Source organism: Leiobunum rupestre, chromosome 7 (assembly GCF_980474605.1).
Source record: "Leiobunum rupestre chromosome 7, qqLeiRupe1.1.hap1, whole genome shotgun sequence".
Lineage (NCBI taxonomy): Eukaryota > Metazoa > Arthropoda > Arachnida > Opiliones > Sclerosomatidae > Leiobunum > Leiobunum rupestre.
This window is the reverse complement of record NC_143390.1, coordinates 55,860,044-55,884,144: the sequence shown is the minus strand read 5'-3', so window position 1 is coordinate 55,884,144 and position 24,101 is coordinate 55,860,044.

Here is a 24,101-nt window from a genome sequence, read left to right as displayed (position 1 = left end):
TACCCCCTCTTTAGTCGGTAACAGTTTTCCATAGTTTACTCCATAACCATGGTACATTTTTAAAGTTCCGTTAATGTTCGTCGATTAATCAGAAATTTTCTACGTTTCATTATATACACGAGTTAATTAGACCTATGGGTTATCCAATAATAATACGACGCCATTTTGAAATATGGTGGATATAAATATAACTTATGATGCGATAATTGCCAAAATTATTAGTCTATTTACATGAAATTTTCTACATTATATTATCTGACCGAATAAATAAGCCCCTTACACTGTGATAGAATTCTGACGCCATTTTACAAAATGGCAGATATCATAATGCGATGACTGCCGAAATTATTTGTCCAATTACTTGAAATTTTCTACTTTACATTATCTATTAAAGATAATATATCCTATTAATTTTAATAAATTTCAAGGCCCTTTTGAAAAATGGCGGATGTCAAAATGTCTCACGGTCATATAAATTCCGTAATTTACGACGATTAATCGGAATTTTTCTGTTTCATTAAATGATCGAATAAATAAGTCCTTTCTATTTTGAAAGAATTCCGAAGCCATTTGGCAAAATGGCGATGTCTGAGAAGTTCCGTGATTATTCGTAAACTATTCTGAAATTTTCTGACCGAGTAAATTAGTCCTATTTCTTTTGAGAGAAATACGCCGTTTTTCAAAATAACGCACATCAATGTATCACTTGGTCGGATAAATTCCGTATTGTTATTGTTATAAAAAAAATTATAGGAAACTTCATATAAAATGGGTAAATTTTAATACATTTCGGCAAAATCCAATAATATTGGGTAAGTTCTTATATCATTGGATTAGTAGAAAATAATTATGTTTAAATTCATCATATAGGCATAATTTGGGTAAACTTAAATATTATTCAATTAGTTCAATGGCATTATATAATTATTTCTAATTCAGGAAATTTTTGGTAATTCAAAAAATGGTTGTAATTCTGGAAATTATTGGTAATTCGGGAGATTATATTCCAATATGTCAAAATCAGTTATGCCCAAGGTAAGGTAGAACTAATTAAAATTATTTTAACGTTTGGACTAAACTACAGCAAAAGAGTAGGGTTAAAAATCTATAGTACGAATTCATTCGGGCAGATAATGTAACGTAGAAAATCTCAGGTTAATCGGATACAAATTACCTAACTTATTGCACCATGATTTATATTTGTATTCGCCATTTTATAAAATGGCGTCGTTTTTCTATCGAAATCTAAAAATCTGTTTACATCGTTCAGATAGTGTAATGTAGAAAATTTAAGATTTATCGGCGAAAATATATGGCAGTTATCATGACTAAGTTTTACAAATATTTTGTATTATACCTAAAATTTCGACCTATTTATTCAAATTAGCTCCGGTTCACCCAAAATGGTTTTTATTCCCCCTATTTGTCCAAAGAAATCCAAAAATGTAAAATTTACTATTTTTTTATTTTTTTAAAATTAATATATTTTTTTATTTATTGAAGTCTTTTACAGGGGGAGAATTTGTCATTTTCGCATGTTATTTTACATAGACTTTTTCTCATTTTATGTTGTCAAAAACATTTTTGGTTGCCATAGCAAAACGGAAGCCCAGCGTAACTTTTCCCTTTAACAGGTTTCATGTTACATCTAGGTCTAACAATCCCCCAACTTTGAACAAAATCGGTGAGAACCACCTCGGGCCGTCTCCTCGTGAGTTTAGTTTCGCATCCTACTACCAGGACTAACTTTTTTTTCACCCCGACTTCGACGGGTACTTTTCTTTCTTCGAATCTTTTCTCGGGCCACTGTGATTTAGGCTATTTCAGCTAAACGGGCCCTTCCCAAAATAGCTTCCATGCTGAGAGTTCTTCAGCGCTTGTTCCCCTTCAGGGTAAATCTGCTGGATTTTCCGTTCCCGAGCAGTGGTTCCAATTTTGAGGGTCGGTTATCTTTTGAATTTCGGCGGTTCGATTGGAAAAGAAAGGCTTCCATTCTTCAGATGAGCCCTTTATCCAATGCAGAGCAATTGATAAATCGGTCCATAAAAAAGTGGCGATGCCTGTTTTATAGAAATTGTCAATTACGTTATTAATGAATCTCGATCCTAGTAAGCATCCTAATAGCTCCAGCCTTGGCAATGTGATTGGTTTTATGGGAGCCACGAAAGATAGTTTAATGTTTCCAGATTTTGTTACGTAACGAACTTAAACAATGGATGCCTATGCCTTAGTGCTTGCATCGGAAAAACTGTGTAATTCTAATTTGCTAATTTCGTCTTCTGGGCAAGGGAAATATCAACTCGGCAATTTAATTCTTATAATTTGGTAAATAACTCTCCCGTTTCTGGAGGAAGTTCATCGCCCAATTCTAACCCACGCTCCCATAACATTTGAAATATAATTTTTGCTCTAATCGGGGATAGCATTCCCATTGGATAGAATATCTGCGCTACTACACTTAAAACTTGCCGTTTAGTATTTATCATTTCCGACATCATCGCAATCAAATTTGATAGATCGAAAGAAAACAGATCCGCTTTCGCGTTCCATCTCAAGCCCAGTACCTTAATAATAATAATATAATTTATCCCGCTTCTTCTCTTTTATTTCCCCAATTTTTTCTCAATTCATCCGAGTTGGTTTCCCACTTTCGGAATCTTATACTGGCCTTTTTCATGATTTCGGTAACTCCAGCGGAGAGTTCAAACGCTCTTTTTACGTCGCTGGCTCCGCTCACCAAATCATCATAATATAGATATCTATCAAGAGCGATTTCTGTGTCTTCCCTTGAATTGCTTTGTGATATTTAATCGTGCCTGCTAATAAATAGAGGCTCGCCTCAACTCCGAAAGAAACCCTTGCCATGCGCCATATTTGAAAATCCTCCTCTTTAATTTTCCCATTTAAATCCTCCTTTATCCAAAGAAATATAACTGAGTCCCGTTCCTCTTCTGCTAGACCGACTTGTAAAAAAGCCTTCTCAATATCCGAAATAATGGCTACCTGGTGGTTTCGGAATCTTAGTAATAAAAGTAATAAGTCTGGGTTTAGATCGGGCCCAGAACTCATACAGTTGTTAAGCGACGGAGATCCGTATTGACTCGCTGATCCGTCCATTACTACGCGTCATTTTGTAATTTCTCTCTCCACACCTTGCTGCAGTAAATAGAACGCTCCATGTTTATCTTATTTTTCTATTGGGACAACTTCCGCGATACCAAGAGCTAATTGATCGTCAATTATCTTTTTGTACTCCGAAAATTATTGAGGGTCGTTATGGAATTTCATCAGAAGACGTTTGAATCTTTTTAAGGCGAGGGGTAGATTATTAAGCGGAACAGTTTTATCCACGTTCCATGGGAATATCTTCTTCATTGAATTTTTTGATTACTTCTTCGTGAGTGGGCGCTAAATTTTGTTTCTCGCTTTTAATCCCTAATGATTCCAGTTCCCTGAAACTTTCCTTCTACTCCAGTAATCATTGTAGTGACGCTAACATTTTGCGCACTTGAGTTTTTACCAGTTTGAGGACCCTGAATCACCCATCCAAACAAAGTATCCAGAGCTACAAATCTTCCGTACCTTTCACTACGTTCCAATAGTAATCTCCTCCAACTAAGTGTTGCCATACGTACTATAATTATAGTACAAATACCATAATTTTGCATCATATGATAAATGTTACTATTATTTTGAGAGCGTACTATATAGTAACAAAATGTACCATAATTCCAACCTATTTTACTATAATAGTTCTATTTTTATATTTACATTATTTCTTCTACCAAAATATATCATTACGCTGTTGACTTCTAGTCCAAACGTGTATAATAAGGAAAAGCTTCATGTGTGGTCTTTGGAACGTTACAATTACGAATACACGATACCTCTCTGTGAAACCACGGCCAACTTAGATCTGTTCTCGCTGTACTCGCACAAGAAGGCCCGCCAGCTTGAAACGACTCAATGTTAACGAGCGTATGAGAAATTCACGTTTTACGCGAAAATATTCCGCTTGGAGCGCCAAAATACGGGAGTACCTTCCTAATGCTTTCCTATGGGAAAATATTTTGTAAAGTGGATCGCTTTTCCGAATCTTTTTCGTAACTTTACAGATTTACGTCATTGCCGAGTTTCTTATATGATTTCAAGTAAGCTTCATTAATAATTTCAAGCCTAATATCGTAATTTTTAATAATTTGGTTCGCTCACAATCTATTTTTAAAATCGGCGATATTTTTAAGGCAAGGAAGCGTCTCCGCATCGGATTTTAAGCCTTGGAGTCGTGTCGCGCGCGTGAGATTTGAAAATGTAAAACTGAGAACAGTAAATAAAATAGTAAATAAAACAGTTTTGCCTCTTTTTTTAACTTCAATTATTGTTTCAATAAAAAACCCGTATTAAATATCATTTAAAATGGTAAAAGTTTGTTGTGTACCGTTCTTTTAAATCTACAGATAAAAATAAAACCACTGGGTTGTCCTTCCATGAGTTTCCTAACGATCCTATCTTATGTAATGAATGGCTTAAATCCATTGCAAGGAAAATAGTTTACCAAAGAAAATTAATTTGATTTGAGTTGAAAAGTATGTCTAGAAAAAGCGAGGGGAAAAAGTCTCAAGATCACATCTACTGGGATAACTGAAAACAAGAACACAATTAAAACCGAAGAGAGATATGACTTATCTCTAATTATATCCGAAAACAGTGAAGAAACTACGATCAATTCAAAAGTTTCTATCATTGAAAACCCAGAAGCGCACTCAGTTTAAGAATTAAATAAAGAACTTGAGAAGGGTGTTCCTCATAAAAAAACCACTGAGCAAACCATAGAATATTTATTTATTTATGACAAAAATAATTGCTCATTAAGCCTCAGGTGGGATTTTAAAGAAAACTGTAAATAAACAAGAAAATTGACCAACATAATAATGATAAACAAATTCAACAAGAAACTGAAAACTGAATTAGAGCATTTTAAGAGTAATATCAATATTGATTCGTTAAAAAGTATTGAGAGGGCAGCCAATGAAGATGATTCTAGTCAGGCAAAATTTTTATTAGACTTAATTCAAAACTTTCGTTCTGTGGAGTTATTGTTTTCCGAAGGGATACAGATATGTTAGAACATTGCTAAAGCTACCATACAATTCAACTTTAGATAGATGGAGAGAGTGGAATAACAGATCTAATTAAAGCAAGGTTAACTCTTGAAGCGGAAAAATTAAACCATCACGAGAAAGTGGTATCAATCGCAATTGATGAGATGTCGTTGAATAGCCAACTTATATATATAAAAGATACGACCCAGTTTTTGGATGAAAAATTGGCAAGACACAATCCTGAAACTGTAGAAGAGTTCCAAAATTCACCAACACTCCGAAATATTGTAAATCAGTTAGTTCCCCCTCTTTTGGACAATTTGATGCACAACATCTCTAAATAATTTTAAAAGGTTAAACAAATCGAATACAAACCAATTAGACGAAAAGTCTTGAAACTTTAAATATAATATATATAAGGTGAAATTTAATATATTACATAAGGAGATTTAGTATTTAACCCAACAAGGAGATTTAGTATTTAACCCAACAAGGAGATTTAATATATAATATAACTAGGAGATTTAATGTAATATAAAAGTTATTAAATTTTATATTAAAGTTTAAACTACTTGGTTGAATTAATTACAAAGTTCCAGCTGGGAGGCACCGTATAGGATCTTGGAAATTTGGAATTTTGGATACGCGCGAGACGACTCCAAGACTTAAAATCCGATGCGGAGACGCTTCCTCGCCTTAAAAATATCGCCGATTTTAAAAATAGATTTTGAGCGAACCAAATGATGGAAAATGACGATATTAGGCTTGAAATTATTAATGAAACTTACTTGAAATCATATAAGAAACTCGGCAATGACGTAAATCGGTAAAGTTACGAAAAAGATTCGGAAAAGCGATCCACTTTACAAAATATTTTCCCATAGGAAAGCATTAGGAAGGTACTCCCGTATTTTGGCGCTCCAAGCGGAATATTTTCGCGTAAAACGTGAATTTCTCATACGCTCGTTAACATTGAGTCGTTTCAAGCTGGCGGGCCTTCTTGTGCGAGTACAGCGAGAACAGATCTAAGTTGGCCGTGGTGAAACTGACAGTGACTCACTGTCTCTGTCAGTTTGTCAGTCCCCTGTCCGAATCAGTCGTCAGGTGCCTACAAGCTCAGTGGTCTGCGGTTGACGGGAAGCCGCCGTTAACCGCGCTGCCGCATTCGCTAGGCCTACTTTCGTGGAATACTTGAAATACAGAAAATAGGTAAATAATTATATTTTTATGAAAAGTGACGGATTTTTTTATTGCACTGTTGCCATTTCGTTAGAAATATCTAGTCATTCTAATGACTCAGATGACTATTTTTATCTCCAAGCCAAAGCGAGAAAGCGAAGAATTAAAAAATATAGGAAGCATTGTGAAACCATCACCGAATTTTCTTTATGATTAAAACCTCAATGTTATCGGAGCTTCATATCATAAACTTCACATCAAAAGCAAGAAACATGTTGTAAGAATTAATGATACAAAGTAATCATCTCTCAAAAGCTTTTATCTATAGAAAAACCTAAAGTTTCAGTTGATGCAAAAAGAGCAGAACTTAAAATGTGTGCCTTTGTAATAGAACATAATATTGCTTTTAAAGCGGCCAAGGAATGTTTTCCAGACTCCAAAATGGCCTAGGAAGTTAAATTTAAGCGTACTAAAGCAATTGAAATATCAACTAACGTTATCGGACAAGTTCATTTCAATGAGCTGGTGAATGTTCAGCTTAGCATTTTAACGGATGAGTCCCCAGTAATTTCAGCAGTGAAAAGCTCAAGTGTTGTAGTAAGGTTTATTGATAAGTCTGAGCGACATGTTCGGAGCAAGTTTTTTAAATTAATTCAGCTAGATAAAGGGGAAAGGAGCACTGCAGAAAAGCTCTTCAATGCGATTGTAAAGGTATTTCAAGATTGTAAAGTGCAATTTTAAAAACATTATTGGATTTGGTTCTGATGGTTGCAATTTAAAAATTCACAAAATGTTACATCCGTCTCAAATGTTTCAACAATATGTGGAACCGTGAACGACTGGTAGCAGCTGAAGACATTCAGAAGAGCTTGAATGATCCTATTGTGAAGTTATATTTGCTATTTCTAGAATGTGTCTTGCCTAAGTTTACGAAAATAAACGAATATTTCCAATCTGAAAAAGTAGTCATCACAGATCTCCATGAAAAAATTGACAGCTTATAAAGATCTACTATTATCTGTAATGGAAAGTTATATTTTAAGAACACCAGCCAATATTAAGGCAATTTCACTAAATCAAATTTACCTAGGTGTAAAGGTTTCCACAAAACTGAACGACCCCTTTCTACAATCAACTCAAAGACGATTTTCTAACTACATGCCAAAATGTTTTATTTGTCGGTTGAAAAGAAATCCAGAAACGATATGATTTTTCTGATCAAGTTTTATCAAGAATTAGTATTTTGCAACCCAAATCTGTGTTAAATGGAAATGTGCAATCATTACTTCCATTAGCACAAGCTATACCAAGATTAATTAATAACGAAAACTGGCAAAAACTTGATAATCAATGGTGATACCTTATGGTATATGGACTGCCAGAAGATGTTAAAATTGAAAAATCTGTCGATTCGTTTTGGTACAAGATTTCCCAGATAAGTGATGAAAATGGGTTTAAGGAGTTTGACGTCCTAAATAGAATTTGTATTTCGAATTTTAGTAACAAAAACCAGAAATAAACTTGTAACCAAAACTATCAATGGTGTGTTTGACCTGACATCTAGTAACATGTATTTGCCGACAGAATCAGGGGATCAACATTCAAGTTCCGACAGCCTGTGAAAATTTTAAGTCATTCTATAGATTGTTTAAAGCGTAAACAATTTGCATATAAAAAGTGATAGTTTTTCAAGTAATCCTATTATTCCTATAAATTAATTAAAGGGTGAGCAATGTGAATAAAGGGCCTGCGATATTTTCTTTTATTCTATAAATTGTTTAAAGCTTAACCAATATACATATATTTTCTGTGATATTTTTTTAAGTGATCACATAATTTAAAGTGTAAACATGTAGTTACAAATAAAAGTAAACTATTTTTGCCAACTTCTCAAAAATGTTCTATAAGTGTAAATAAATCTTTAGCTGAACACTTAAAAAAATTCTTAAAAATATTTTATTTTTTTAAACTAAAATATTAAGCCCAAGTTCAAGTGCTGCCAGATCACTCGATACTGACTACATTCACTCCACATAAAGAAACGACACAGGAGAACAGTTATCTGCATGTTTTGTAACAAAAAATTTAAATTGAAAGTAATTAGTAATATTTTATATTGATTAAATCTAGCAACGCTGCTCCAACTAATACGCTAATACTGGAAATATTTTTATTGGCTAAACTTGGTTCGTCTGCCATTTCTCGGCCCTTTTCTTTCATAAATTCTTCCATTTTTCCGCGATGTTTGGTAGTCATTAAATTACATAAGACAGGTACCTCATAGCTATGATTTCAATTTTCAATCCTGGATAACGTTTGTTCTGAATTGTAACTCTAACTACGTGCCTCTGCGTTTCTTTCGGAAATTCGTTGCCAAAGTTATTTACTGTCAATCCTAATTCTTCTAGAATACTCTTCTCTTAAGAAGCTAATTTCGCTACCTGCGTCGAAAAGACATCTTACTTCTTCTTCCATTACTTCGGAAGATACGCGGTTTTCAATCTTAATCATAGTGGTTTGAAGTAGAGTTTTCCGCGCGCTGATGAGGCCATGTCCGGTAGATGTCGAGTTTACGTCTACCTTTTCCTTGGGGAGCCGTTTCATCAGATTATTTTTTCGTTTTGTTCGCTTCGTTCAATTCGCATATAGGAAAGTTATGTTTCACTCCACATGCTCGGCATGCCATTATTACAGGTGGCCGGGTCACAATGCGTAGGAGGGTGGTGGCAAGCCCTTCATAACACGCGAGCCAACAGCCCCATACACTAACTATTACCGTTAACCTATACAAGTTTTTATGGAAAGAGGAAACCGAAGAACTTGGGGTAAAACCCCTTTAACCAGTGGGGAGAGGACTTGCAAACTCAACGCAAAGGAGTAGTTCCGAGTTCTCACCCAGTGCCAGAAGTTGGGATCGAACCCGGCTCCACTTGCTGCGAGTTTTGAAGTCATTGGAAGGAGCAACCAGGCATTTGAGTGCTGAATAATATCTTACGTTATCCATGGTTTTTCCGGCTCTTCATTGCTTGCAAGTTGAATTATAAAGACAAAGTTCTTTACTTCAAGAATTTTCACAAAAGGTTTTGCGAACAACTTTCAAGTACGATAGTAGACCCAATGTATAAAGCAGTACTTTTGCAAAGTCATGGAAAAAATTAGCAACTACGCTTCTTCAAAATGAAATTGAACTACTCAGAAATGATAAAAATCAAAATGACGGTGATACTAGTCCAGATGATCGCGATGAAATTGATGACGGCGAGAATCAAACATTATGGAGTGCTTTGGACGCTAAAACCGGGGGTGGCCGTTTACCAGAATAACCGAGCTTTCATTCCGTCTTGGTCTCGTTACGGATGTTCTCACTTCTCAGCCCGTCAAAAATAAAACGAAAGTTAATAATTTGGTAAGTAAAATTAAGTTTTCAATATTTCATAAGTAGATAATAATAAGGCAATCAAATGTATTCGATTGTTTAGACAATACACCAAGCTTAAACACTTAGCTTAGGCTGAATAGATGTAATTTGCATTGACACCTTTTCGTTGAGACCTTGGATTAGAAAGTTAACACAGTTTCACCATGGTTTAACTATTAATCCAAAGATAAGGTTTAAAAGTTTGATAACTGAAACTCTCGGATTTTGTGGAAACTGCACACTTGGCTACATATTCTATATTTTAGTGTATTTTATTCTTAAAAATACCATACTTCTAATACCTTCATTTGGGTTGAGGCCTAATAGAGCTGCATTTGCCTATGTCCGTCTGTCATATATATATGAAATTAAAGATAATTGATGTTATTAAAACGAAGCCCCTATTTATTATTTCCATATGTGAAATTAACGCACATCTCTATTTATGTTTTGACGGAAGCTTAAATCAAAAAAAGGGAAGTTGCTCCTAAATTTATTTGAAAATGAACATTATTAATGTTGTGTGCACCTATTTAGTGTGATATTTTAAGTTGGATGTTTTTGGGAGCCATGCGTGATTCAAAAGTTGTAACTTTTTTATTCATTTCAACCGTATCTTGAATAATAATAATAATCAGCTAGGCTAATTCCCAAGGCACCACCCTAGTTCTAAGTCATCGAGCGATTTTAAAGCCTTTAATTCAGGTGGACGGGCTACAATGCGTAGGAGGGTGGGGGCAAGCCCTGCAAGCTAACAGCTCCCTACACTAACTATTACCGTTAACCCTAACAAGTTTTTATGGAAGTTGAAACCGCAGATCTCAGGGGAAAACCCCTGAAACCAGTGGGGGGAGAACTTGCAAACTCAACGCAAAAGGAGTTATTCCGAGTTTTAACCCAGCGCTACAAGCTGGGAATGAACCCGGCTCCTCTTGCTGCCAGGCGGAAGTGCTAACCACTCCGCCACCCCACCTGAGAATGTCTCTAAGGGTATGCAAAGTAATGAGAGCGTGTTGAATCTTTTTTGCGATAAAATCAACACTTTGAATAAAACGTTTAATTTGCATTTATGGAATTTTATTGTATAAAAGGGCAATACAAGTGACCTGGCATATGTGTGCCAGTGTTTCGAGGTGGAAAACGCCAAGGGGAAATAAAGGTTTTAACGGCCTGGACAATAGTCTATTTGGTGGCCAATATAATGTTTACTGCAAAACAATAGTTCTTATCATAGTGTAAATATAAAATAGCCCTATTGGGCTATTTTGACGAAAATTCCGCCTAAAGTTCCCCGAATTTGGGCTATTTTGGTGATAAAATGATAGCTAAGCCTATAGTTCGGGCTATTTGCATAACATAACAAAAAGTTAAATCTCAGACGAACTTTTTTGTTAGGTTTGAAAAACATTTTTGAAGTGTTTTTGTAATATTTTTACCACATATACATGTATAACCAATAAACATTTAAGTAATACTATCGAATTAGTCATTTTTAACCTATAAAATCTCCCCTCTAGCCATTATTAGCCATTATTTACCACTGGCTAGAAGTTTTCTTTAAAAACGTGGCTTTTTAGGAACACTGATGTGTGCATATATATGTGAAATGCAAAATTTATGGTTGAGCCGGTTTCCTTGCCAGTTCAAGTGAAGGCTTTGGAGGGGTTGTCAAAGCATGTTGCTTTTCTTTATTTTGCCTCAGAGCTTGCGTTGACGTTTAAGTGTGGCTTTTTCAAAGATAAATGTGAATGTAGCAAGATTCTCATAAATGTATTTGTAAATGCACATTGTTGTGTGCACCTATTTAGTAAGGCATTACTGAAAAAAGGAAGTTATATTTGGTCACTTAACGAAAGTTTGAGTATGACTTTTATTTTTTTTTGGTTATTCAACGGTATTAAGTTTTTGCAAAGTAATACAACACCTTGCTTAGGTGATAATTTTATTTAGAGTAAAAAAATTGCATGTATGGAAGTTTATTGAATTAATCAAGGCGTTGATTTTTCAAAGTCAAATGTGAAGGAAGCTTCTCCTAAATGTATTTGAAAATGAACGCTAGTGTTGTGTGCACCTATTTAATACGGCATTAGGTAAAAAGAAAGTTAAATTTGGTTACATAACGCAAATTTGAGTTTGACTTTTATGATTAAATTAATACATTTTTTAACTTCCAATTTAAATGAACTCTGGCATTTTTTTGGGTTATTCAAGGGTAATAAGTTTATGCAAAGTAATATAACACCGTGATAAGGTTATAATTTTATTTACAGTAAAAAATTTGCATACATGGAAATTTATTGAATTAATCAAGGCATGGATTTTTCAAAGTCAAATGTGAAAGAAGCTTCCCATAAATGTATTTGAAAATGTACATTATTAGTCTTAACTTTATTGATTTAGTATGGTATTCAATTTTACCTGATTTATAATATAGCTTTTCAGAGTTAATTGTTAGGGGCGTTACATTTAAAGATAAATGTTTTGCCTTTTACAAATTCCATGTATAAAATGTACAGGTTTTTCTGGGTTTTATTTAAATATAGCTTTCGCTGTTTAGGCATATTTAGAAAATGAGCAATTTTGAAGTTTCAGAGCTCCAGAAAAGGCGACGTGTAGCTAATGCAATTAACTCACAAATGCAAGATTTATTTCCCCCAGAAAATCAGCAACATGTAGATGATGAAATTTTAGAAGCACCAATTATAGATACTTAGTGCTCCGCAGATCCGGATCCGACCGAGGGGTAAGACAGTCTCAGATAATCTGTACACCGAGTTCGTGCATTTAGCACTGTTAAAGGTACATATTTTCAAGAGTTCGCGAGTTCCATTTAGCACTGTCAAAGGTACGGCAATGTACACCGAGTTCTCAGAGTGTCTTACCCCTCGGATTCGACCTCGAAAGCGGCTACAAAACCGTCTGGGACTGGAACCGGATCTAAATTTCGGTTCCTACTATTATCTGGATCTGGATTTGAAACCAAGAGCCGGCTCCTTCTTTATCGTAATGTTTATATAGAAAACAATTAAATTTACAAATGGTCGCAAAAAAAATCTCAGAGTGAGTTTGCATGACGGCGTCCGTCGGGGGTCCGTTGATACATGGTTTTAGGAAAAAGTATTATATATGGACGTTTTCCCTCGCGTTTTCCTCGCGTTATTTTTTTTTCCTAAAACCATGTAACTATGTATCGACGGACCACCGACAGACGCAGTCAAGCAAACTAACCCTGGGATTTTTTAGCGACCAACTATACTAAAGCGGAATTAAAGAAATTAACAAACGTATTATTTAGTAAAAACGTTTTATTTTTTTATTTTTTCAAAATGAACATAACTATAAATTAAATTAATATATTTTTTTAGCAGTACTATATGCGTTGGTAAATTGTAGGTATAAAGAAAACTTTTATTAAGGCTAATTGCAAATTTAACGAAAAAAAACCAAAGTACCTTTTGTTAAAAATAGCCTAATATTTCATGTTAATGACAAAATATTTAGAAACAAAAGAGAATCACATGCCTGCATTCGTTGCATTTGTACAAATCTTTTTTGTCGATGACCTCAGTAAAATATTTTTTCCATTGACCAGGTTTTTTTTCTGATGTATTTTGATCTTCAAAGTTTTCGTTTTCATTGTCTTCTTCAGTCATATCAAATACAGCAGCCATTCTGCCGACTGAGTCGAGAAATTGTAAAAACCGAAACCGAAAACTAAAGCTAAATAAACAAACATTTCTAAATCTGAATACAGTGGGACTCAATAGTCAATTCGAGAAAAATAAATTAAAAGACGAAACTAACTTAAGTAATTTATTAGGCTATACGAACTTTTTTCTACGAAGAATAACATAAACGTTAAAAATCGCCGTCTGTTGTATTACATTAACTAAATTTAAGAAAAACCACGGTTTTAAATTATTGCTATGAATTTAGATTTATTTTAAATCAAAGTTTTACCAAGTGCTTTACTGTCTTCTCAATCTATATCGACCGAGATATTGAAGCAGAATATCAGATGGGTGTTGAGGAAAAACCAGAGTTTAGATAGTAGTTTTGAATTTGGACGTTTACCGGAAATTAGTAAAATTACCAACTAGTAAACGAAGTTCGAGTAAAGTTACGGCAGTCTGCTGATATTTTATCACATTTAAAGGAAAACGAGTAAAATTATACGTTTCTAGAGTTAGGGTATATTGTAATATTTAAATAAAGTAGGTCGGAACCATCTCCGTTTAACGTGGAATCGGAACTGGAACCGAACCAAAAAGAGGGGATCTGGAGCCACGGTTCCAGATCCGGAACTGAATATTTTGGATCTGGAGCCAGAGCCGACCGCCTCTGGAGCCGTAGGGGTCGGAGCCGGAGTCGGATCTGGAACCATGCGGAGCACTATAATGCAAAAGTGATTCTAGGTATGCTGACCGCCCTTATATGGTAGGTGTAAAACTATTACCTTTTCCTAAATCCTTCTCAAAACTTGAAATTTGTAGACAATGGGTAAAATGGTTGAAAGAGCTGAAAACAGATTCTAGTTTGAGTAGTGTAAATAGAAACACATATTTTGTACACTAAACATTTTGCTGGAGGAAATGGACCGACTGACCAATTCCCTAACCCTACCCATGGAAAGGTAAATAAAATATGCTATAAATTTACCAACCGGCTACAATTCTCAACTTTTCAGGAGAAACTTGTTACTATGGATGTGGAAAACTCGCTGAATCAGAGGTCACTATCAGAGTTCAAACCTAGTATTTTTAAACCAGGAATGAGCATTTTGAAATCTCACGATAACGATTTCAATAATGTAAGACAATTTTTAGGTACAGTTAAGTGAAAATATTTGTTTTTAAATAATTTTATCATCCATTGATATAGACATTGCATTAATTTTCTAAAGAGGACTCTTCAGAAGTAAACTTTGGTTTTGAACATCATCATGGTTTTACTCTGTTCCTAGGCTCTGGGAACGAAATTAGAAAAGTCAGTGTTGAAGACATTAATACATTGGGAAGTGACAGTAATGAAAGCACCATTGATCAGTCTATTAGCATTAATGACGAATTGGGGCTAGAAATGGCACCAGATTTTTTTAACATCCTAAATTCTACTACGATCTCCCATGAAATAACTTATATAGAGAATGATTTGAAACAGCCACAAGTAAAAAATTCAGCTGGATCGCTATTTTGCGATTCCGAATTAGCGAGTTGTTTATTTTGCGATCCTCGCAATCGCGGTGCAGAGACGTTTTAGGCTTTTAGCGATTCCTGTTAATCGGCGACGCTGTTATTTTTTCGAATTTTTATACCCAAGTTACGGACCAAAGGGATAGCTCGATTTTGAGCGCGGATATCGTAGAACCGTGGACATTGCATTAAAATGTGCGCTATTGTTTCTTCTGGATCTTTGCAAGACGGGCAGAAGGATCCTCTCCAAACGCCTCTGAATTTCTTTTCGCCGTTTGTAGTGAGCCATTTTGATAGATGCGTTCGAAGAAGGGACGATCTTTGGAGCCGTAAAGCTCCAAACTAGGATGTTTAGCTACTTCATTTTCCCATTTCTTTCATGCAACCTCCAAAATACCCTTCTCAACGATGACTTTGCAGACGATCTGTGAGTGCCCACTGCATACTGGCCATCGAGAAAGGAGATATTTTTATACCACGAAAAATTAAATCTTGTCAGGCGGACATAATTAAATACTCACTTGGCAATTCGGTCGGGATCCATGTACATTAACTTTCCTTGGTAGTTCAGTTTCCTTTTGGCTTCCCGCTCTTTGAAGGAAGTTCAAGCGAGTTCTACCTTAATGGCCGCCTTCGACTTTAATAAATTCCCTCCAACAGCCGCCTTTCCAACTACATTCTGCGTTTGTTCCCATTTCTGTATTGTGGTTTCCCTATGTCAGTCCCGGTACGGCGATCCCTTTCCAGAGTGGTCGAGTGGTGGAGGCTACGTTATACGAATGGAAGCCTTTGTGTCGTACACGACCCGACAGTCGTCCCGCTTTCGCCAACAGCGACTGTTCGTGAGATGCTAAGTAATCGTGAGAGGCGCCAATCGTAACGCCCAGGTAAACCGCTTCGTCTTTGTACGGGGTGATTGAGCGTTGGATGTAAAGGTCATGGTATGAATATGGCATGTGAGTATTTGTAGCCAAACTTCCGGTGGCTAAATTCAAGGCCGTACTCTGTGGCCTAGTCACCGCACGTAGTCAAGAGATTTTCCGCGGAGTCTGCAATTGCGGCGATATCATCGGCGAAAAAAAGCGCTTTATGATAATCCGAAATGTAGAGTATGATGGGTGAGTTAGCGCGTACCCTTCTCGAGGTCGCAAAGACGTCGCTCCAGAGGAACGAGGTAGAGCGCGAACAGAAGTGGCGACATCGGGCAACCTTGTTTTAGACCGATCTTGCTTTCCACGAAGTTAGTCCTCGCGTCTTCTAAGTTGTATCGATACGACGTTTTCCTATAGAAGGCCTGAAGGTGACGAACGAACGGAATGGGTATCCCGAGTTCCACGAGAGTTTAGAAAAGCTTCGGTCTACTAACGGTGTCATACGCTTTCCGGAGATCCAAAAAGGAAATGAGGAGTTGACTATTCTCGTTACGAGCTATTTCTTTTAATTCTGCTTCCCACGTCTACGACGCGTTTCAGCGACGGCTCTGTTTATTACTTTATTCATGTCTATTTTCGCACTTTTTTGATGATCATTTTTTCATTCAGATCCTTTAAGGGAATAGAACCTCCAACGCGTTCTATATGGAAGACCCCATCAATTTCCTTGATTCCCATCACAATCAACGATTATCAGCGGCCGAAACTGTGAAAAGCCATGGGAGGCTGCGGACAATATTGGAACCCTCGGAGGGCAACAGAAATACCAGATATAATATTCAGAAGAGGGAAAGTAAGTTCGACACGCCACTCCCGGGATCAGGATCGTCGGGATCATCGGGATCCGGGATTTAAGGGGTGAAATGGGGGAGTGGCGTGTCGACCTTACTTTCCCTTTAAGTCGGGCGACCATGTCCATTTTTGGCTTTGAAATTTCATTCTGGGTGGTGTTTTAGTTCTCAGTCATGGCGACAAATTTGTCATCCCATTTTGCCATATTTTTAACCATTTCTTTGGCCACAATTTTTCGACACTTTGCTCTATCTCCAATTTGAACATTTCAAATTTGGTACCCAAGGTGCGCTTCATCGCTGTTATGATTCTTTTCCATATCAGTGACGGGTGCTTCTCCGCCCGATAATGCCGTAGATTCCTCCAATATATTTTGTTCTTTTCCCATCGCTTCTTTAAAACTAAACAAAAGAGGTTACAAATAAAAGATACGACTGTAAACGGGTTATTCCCTTAATGACAGTCTAATAACGCGACCGAAATTAGTCGGGTTTAATTGTATAATTTTTAAAAAAAAAATTTTGCGTACTTTTAATCTTCGTTGTCTTTTACTCTTAATTAGTAAATAATAATTAATTTAGAAATAATTCTTTATTTCAATTATTATTTTTATTTTCAAATAGATGAAAAGAGTAAGTCACCTTTTTTAAATTCTGCACGCCTCGCTTCACGCCAAACGTTACAAGGGGTTTTCGTACGCGGGGAACATAGAACTGTAATATAATTTGGCATATTCAGCGTAACAAAATTGAAAAACAAATGTATATGATAAACAAATTGTAGAGAAAGAATAAAGCACGTGTAAACGGAGCGGGTTGCGAGCGCGAGGGGAGTTTTGAAAACGGAGGCGCGTGAAGAAGTCAGTTGAAGATTGAATTTAAAAGAGTGTAGATGTGTAAAAAGATTTGGAAGAATATATTAACAAAGAGTTACGTTTAAAGCCTAGAGTCGTTTAATTTTACCACACTTATTCTACATTGGTGGCAGAAGTGGGATATTCACCATTTACCGTCGAAAATGCCACGAAATCGGCAAGAAATTCCACCCGTTATTTTCCGTTCGAACCTAGACGCTACACCGGATAAGTACGACGGAGAAGGTGACTTTGGACTATGGATGAGATATTTCGAGGTTTGCGCAATTGCGAATGAATGGGACGACGAGAAGAAGCGCAGACTTCTTCCTACGTTTCTAGTCGGCCGAGCTTTCAATACTTACGATAATTTACCACAGCAACAAAAAGACAGGTATGATAACCTGGTACAATCATTAACTGACGCTTTTATTCAACCCGAACGTCAAAGAATCCACGTATTGGGGTTTCGCACAAGACTCCAGCAACCAAATGAACATTTGGATGATTTCTGCCAAGACCTTCGGAGACTTGTCGAACGAGCAATGCCAGGATTAGATGTCGATGCGTACGAAATTCTGGTATTCGAGCAGTTTCTATACGGATTACACGCCAGCCTTCAAGACGGGGTACATCAAGCTAACCCTAATAGCCTCTCTGAAGCCTTGTCAGTGGCGAAACGTTTACAGGCTCTTCAAGAAATGAGACGAAACGATCCTCGTTACTGTCGACCAGAAACCCTTCAAGGTGTAGCTAAAACTCCGCTACCTACGCACTCAACAAACTTGACAGACAAAGAAGAATTAAATTCTTTGAGAACCACCGTGTCTCGACTAGCCACGGAGGTAGCCGCTTTACGTCTTCAAAGACACCAAACAGATACGACCACGATTCAAGATACGTACCATTCGTCGGAATCGCCTCAGCGCCAATCGGCAAGTTACTACGCTAATCCATACTACCCTTCGCCTCAAAACAACCCACTTCGTTTCGCGGCTCCTGGTTATTATTATTCGCGGTATGGCTCGCCACGTAACAGGAGTTCCCGGTCATATCGACAACGTTACGCCGCCCCAGATTATGGTTGGGCTCAACCGGAGTATTTTGATTCCAGGCCAACGTGTTTCTTTTGTCAAGAAAAGGGTCATTTTCAGAGGGATTGCCATCATCGTTTCAAAATGGAAGAAAATTTAAGGGAAAACCGTCATGGAAATACGCATGCCACGCGTAAATATCGCCAAGAAGCTTCAGGGTTTTCCACTCCAAGAGACGACAACTCCGCACCAAACCGCCCGAACCACGCGATGCAAGTAAAGGGTCACTCTGGAGTTACCTACTATTCACCGGTTGAAATCAATAATTGGCAAGTTTCTAGCCTCATAGACAGTGGATCTTCGATTAGCATTCTTCGAGCGTCATTGGCTCGGGATTTCGGATTAACGTTTGAGCCCTACAACGAGGAAAGTCAAACTAAATTATTCTCAATAACTGGAGAAGCTATTAAAGTTTTAGGAACCACGGAAATCGAATACGGTTTTGGATCAATTAAACAAAAATGGGTCGTTTACATTGCCGAGGGTCTGGTGAACAATTGCGTAATTGGTTGCGATCTCCTGGATTTTATGGAAGTACAACTTGACTTTGGGAAGAAAGTATTGCGTATAAAAGACATAACGCTTCCGTTGCTCAAGTCCCTTCACTCTTCCGATTCAGTGTTGTGTAGAATAGCCCTAGCCGAAGAAGTTGAAATTCCGGCTAATCACGAAATGATTGTAAAAGGGGCAATAACTCAAGACTCTCGCCATTTTGAATTAAACCGTCTCAAAAATTGGTACGGTTTGATTGAACCAGTCGAAAGTTTCCGTCAATCGAGTACTCTGGATCTGGGTAGGAGTCTAGTAAATTTGACAAGTGACTCGTTATTTATTAGACTGATTAATACTGGCCCTACTCCAAGCGTAATCTATAAAGACTCTATAATTGGTACGTTGCACGAGGTCAATGAAGTTGAAGATGTCTCGAAGAAACACACCGCAAAAAATGGAACCAACCACAGACTCGCTAGTGGGTTTGACCTTGAATGCACTTCGATAGAGCCCCAGGAGAAGACCAAACTGGCAGAGTTACTCCAGCGCTACGACCACATATTTTCGAAGAATGAATATGATTTGGGACTTGTAAAGAACGTTCGACATACGATCAATACGGGCGAAGCCCAGCCAATCAGGAAAAGACCATATCGTGTGCCTTATTCGCAGAAAGATATTATTGACACTCAAATAGACTCTATGTTGAAACACAACATAATAGCTCCCAGCCTTAGTCCCTGGGCAGCGCCCATACTACTTGTGAAAAAAAAAGATAACTCCTGGCGTTTTTGCGTTGACTACAGATCTCTAAATGACGTTACCAAAAAAGATGCCTATCCTTTACCGCTAATTAGTGAAACGCTTGACTCTCTATCGGGAGCGACGCTCTTTACCACGTTAGATCTGGCTTCTGGGTATTGGCAAATAGACATGGATGATCGCGATAAAGAAAAAACAGCTTTCATTACCAATAAAGGATTATTTGAATTCAATAAAATGCCATTTGGGCTCTCAAACAGCCCTAGCACCTTTCATAGGCTGATGGAATGTGTTCTGCGCGGACTTCAATGGGAAATTTGCTTAATATATTTGGACGATGTTATAGTGTTTTCATCTACATTTGCCGAACATTTGAACCGACTGGAAAAGGTCTTCGTCCGATTCGAGGTCAGCGGTATTAAACTGAAGCCGAGCAAATGTTTTTTCTGCAGGGACGAAGTAGAATACTTGGGACATTTGGTGTCTGGCGCGGGCATTCAGACTAACCCGAAGAATACGTCGAAAGTGGTGAATTGGCCAACACCCACTTCTGCTAAGGACGTGCAGTCATTTCTCGGACTCGCATCGTACTATCGTAAATTTGTCAGGGGATTTGCTCGTATCGCAGCGCCACTCCACGCTCTTCTCAAACCAAAAACTGTCTTCAGTTGGACGACGACATGCCAGGAGGCTTTTGAAACACTAAAGCGTCGATTAACCAATCCACCGATCTTGGCATACCCTAACTTCAAAGAAGAATTTCGCGTTGAAACCGATGCGTCGGGCCATGGCATCAGTGGAATACTATCGCAAATTCAGCAGGACAAAGAAAGGGTTATAGCGTTTGAAAGTCGCTCTCTCAACAAGAGTGAGAAGAATTATTCAACCGTTGAAAGAGAAATGCTGGCTGTTATTTACGCCATTGAAAAATTTCGCCCCTATCTTTTCGGACGCCATTTCATCATAATCAGCGACCATAACCCATTGGTTTGGCTTCGGAATATGAAAGAACCGCGCGGGAAATTCGCAAGATGGATATTGAAATTGGAGGAATACGACTACGAAATACGATACCGGAGTGGGAAAAAACACGCTAACGTGGATGCCTCGTCGCGAATGCCTGACGGTACGAGTAACGTCACGGGGGACGACTTGCATCAAACGGTTAACGCCACGTTTTACTGCGAATCAAAAATAACCAAAGAACAACTCGAAAAACTACAATCGGAAGATCGCAATATTAATAAAATGACTCTAATATTGCAAACCGGCGAGAAGCCAAATGCGGAAGATTTGAAAGGGGACGACAATCGTCGTTTCCTATATCTTTGGAGAAACTCTAATGATTTGTACTTAGAAAAAAGGTTGCTCTGGAGGAAGAAACGAAAAAGCACTTATCCTCAAATCGTCGTACCAGAGAGTTTAATTCCAGAACTTATTCACGAGTTTCACGACGCTCCGTATTCTGGACATCGCGGGAGGGAAAAAACTTTAACAGCAATTCAACGTCGCTATTGGTGGCCCTTGATGGCTGACGATGTTAGCGCGTGGTGTAACGAATGTATCCCGTGCGCTCAAACAAAACCTCCGCATCATTATCAAGTAGCGCCGATGATTAATATCGAAGTAGGACGCGCCTTTGATAAAGTTGGAGTTGACATCGTTGGACCGCTTCGCGAAACCAAGAGAGGCAATATGTACGTTCTCACTGTCACCGATTATTTTACGAAATGGCCCGAGGCCTACGCGTTACCAGATCAAAAAACAGAAACCATAATAGTGGCTCTTCTACAATACGTTGCTTCTTGGGGTTTACCATTGGTAATTATCACCGATCAGGGCCGAAACTTTGATTCTGGAACCTTTCAGGACTTTTGTAAAAAACTTAGGATCAAACGAAATCGTACATCACCGTATCATCCTCAGTCGGATGGGCTCTCTGAGAGACAAAACCGAACCTTGGAAGAGAAATTAACAATGTACATTGCTAAAGAACAAGACGATTGGGATGACTGGCTACCCTACATGCTTATGTCAATGAGAGGGAGCATCCATAGCTCGACAGGAGTCACTCCGTACAAATTAGCTACTGGGAGAGAAGCGAGGTTGCCTTCAGATACGTTCTTAGAAATGGATAACGCGCCTCTCCAAACCGTAGAAACGTACTTACGCGCTACAGAGAATGAAATGGCTAACGTCAACCGCGCCGCCCTCAACCAAATCCGCAAAAAACAAATATACCAAAAGAAACAGTATGACAACCGCGTTAAATACACTCCCTTCCAAGTCAACGAAAGAGTTTGGCTTCACAATCCGTATTGTCCGCCAGGGCAAAGTGAAAAATTTCTCAGGCCGTGGACCGGACCGTTTACTATAAAGGAAAACGTCGGACCCGTGAACTACAAAATCAGGCGAGATAGTGATGGAAAAGATTTCATCGTCCACCACAACAGACTAAAGAGATGCTATTCTAGCGCGACAACATCAAGAAACGTCTCCATTGTCGATCCGGAACCCTCGAAAAACAAAAACGGTAACACTCCTCAACCTAAATTACGTCATCACATTGAAGCGACTACAGATGAAAACGAAGACGGCGTTGCAACGGCCTTTTAAGTTTCGGACTGTTTGTAAACACGAGGACGTGTTTTTTGTAGGGGGGGGGGAGGTGTGTAATATAATTTGGCATATTCAGCGTAACAAAATTGTAAAACAAATGTATATGATAAACAAATTGTAGAGAAAGAATAAAGCACGTGTAAACGGAGCGGGTTGCGAGCGCGAGGGGAGTTTTGAAAACGGAGGCGCGTGAAGAAGTCAGTTGAAGATTGAATTTAAAAGAGTGTAGATGTGTAAAAAGATTTGGAAGAATATATTAACAAAGAGTTACGTTTAAAGCCTAGAGTCGTTTAATTTTACCACACTTATTCTACAGAACTAACTAACGCTAGCGTCAGTTAGTTCCATGCGGGGAATCTTGTTTCTTCTCTCTCTGGAATTTGTGACGCCCAAAGCTCGAGGCACGTCTATTTCTTCCCGCCCCAAAGGTTTTCCCCCAAAAACCGGTGCCCGACGCGTCCGCGTGAGCCAACCTTATATTGCGGCGTGCATTTTAACAAACCTTGGCTTCAGCCAGCTTGGATTTCAAGGTGCTAAAAAGTGGAGGGAGCCCGGTCTGCATCTTGTTGGTGGGGTGCGTATTTCCGTCATTGTTTTGATTTCCGCTGGCGGGCGTCGTAACCCCTTTACCGAGCGACTAGGATATAATTTAAATAATTAAATAACTTCATTTTAATAAAGAATATTTTCATATTCTATTATGTGGGAGTTCTATTGAGATGCAAGCCTAATATTTTGATGTCTTTAAGTTGCTTAGGTATATTTTAGACCTCTAAGTCTACGTATCTACAGGATGTTAACTCAAAACAATACAAGAACAATACTAAGAACGTGTTTAAGGCAGATTTGGAAATTTTCAGGTTACATAGTGTGTGCAGGGGAACAAATTTCAATGAAATTTCAATGACCTCGAACCCGGTCTTCAAGGTCATTCAAAATTTTTCTCGAGAAAAATTAGGATTAGAAGAATGGATCCAATTACAAATGTGTTCCACGTCTTATTTTAAGTCTAAACAGTCTTTACACGATCTGATTTGGCCAATAAGAAGCCGAGAATTGTTAGACCGAAAACCATAAGGTCGTGTGTGGAATTCTAATCAAGATGCGACATTTAACGAATTATAAATTGAAAACAACCAGACTTAAGGGATCAAAATGGTCGTGACATACTTAACCGAGTGGGGAGTTCGAAATGTGCAAATTAGGATGACCTTAAAACATTAGTTCAAGGTCATTAAATATTTATCTCGAGAATATTTGGGAACTAAACTCTCCGTTTTGAAAGAGTTCACCGTGTTTCTTATTGCAAAATTATGTAAAGCTAAAATTAAATTCATTTTTTCACTTGTCCCCCAGTTTAACCAACATTTAGATATCCAATATCCCCAATTCCAATAATCCCTTATTTTAAATATTAAAGTCGTTTGACTCAATGAATGACACTCTGCGATTAGAGCTCTCCCCAAATTCATCAACCACTAACATCGGATGTTCTTTTAAATGATTCGATAAATCTCGATTAATGGATTGAGTGGCCAGGTTGGAAAGTCTATCCTCTCGCATTGTGGTCCGTAGACGCGTTTCAATTCTATTCAAGGAACTGAAACTCCTTTCAGAAATAGTATTGGCCACGGGAATACACAGAACAACTTTATAGTACTTAACT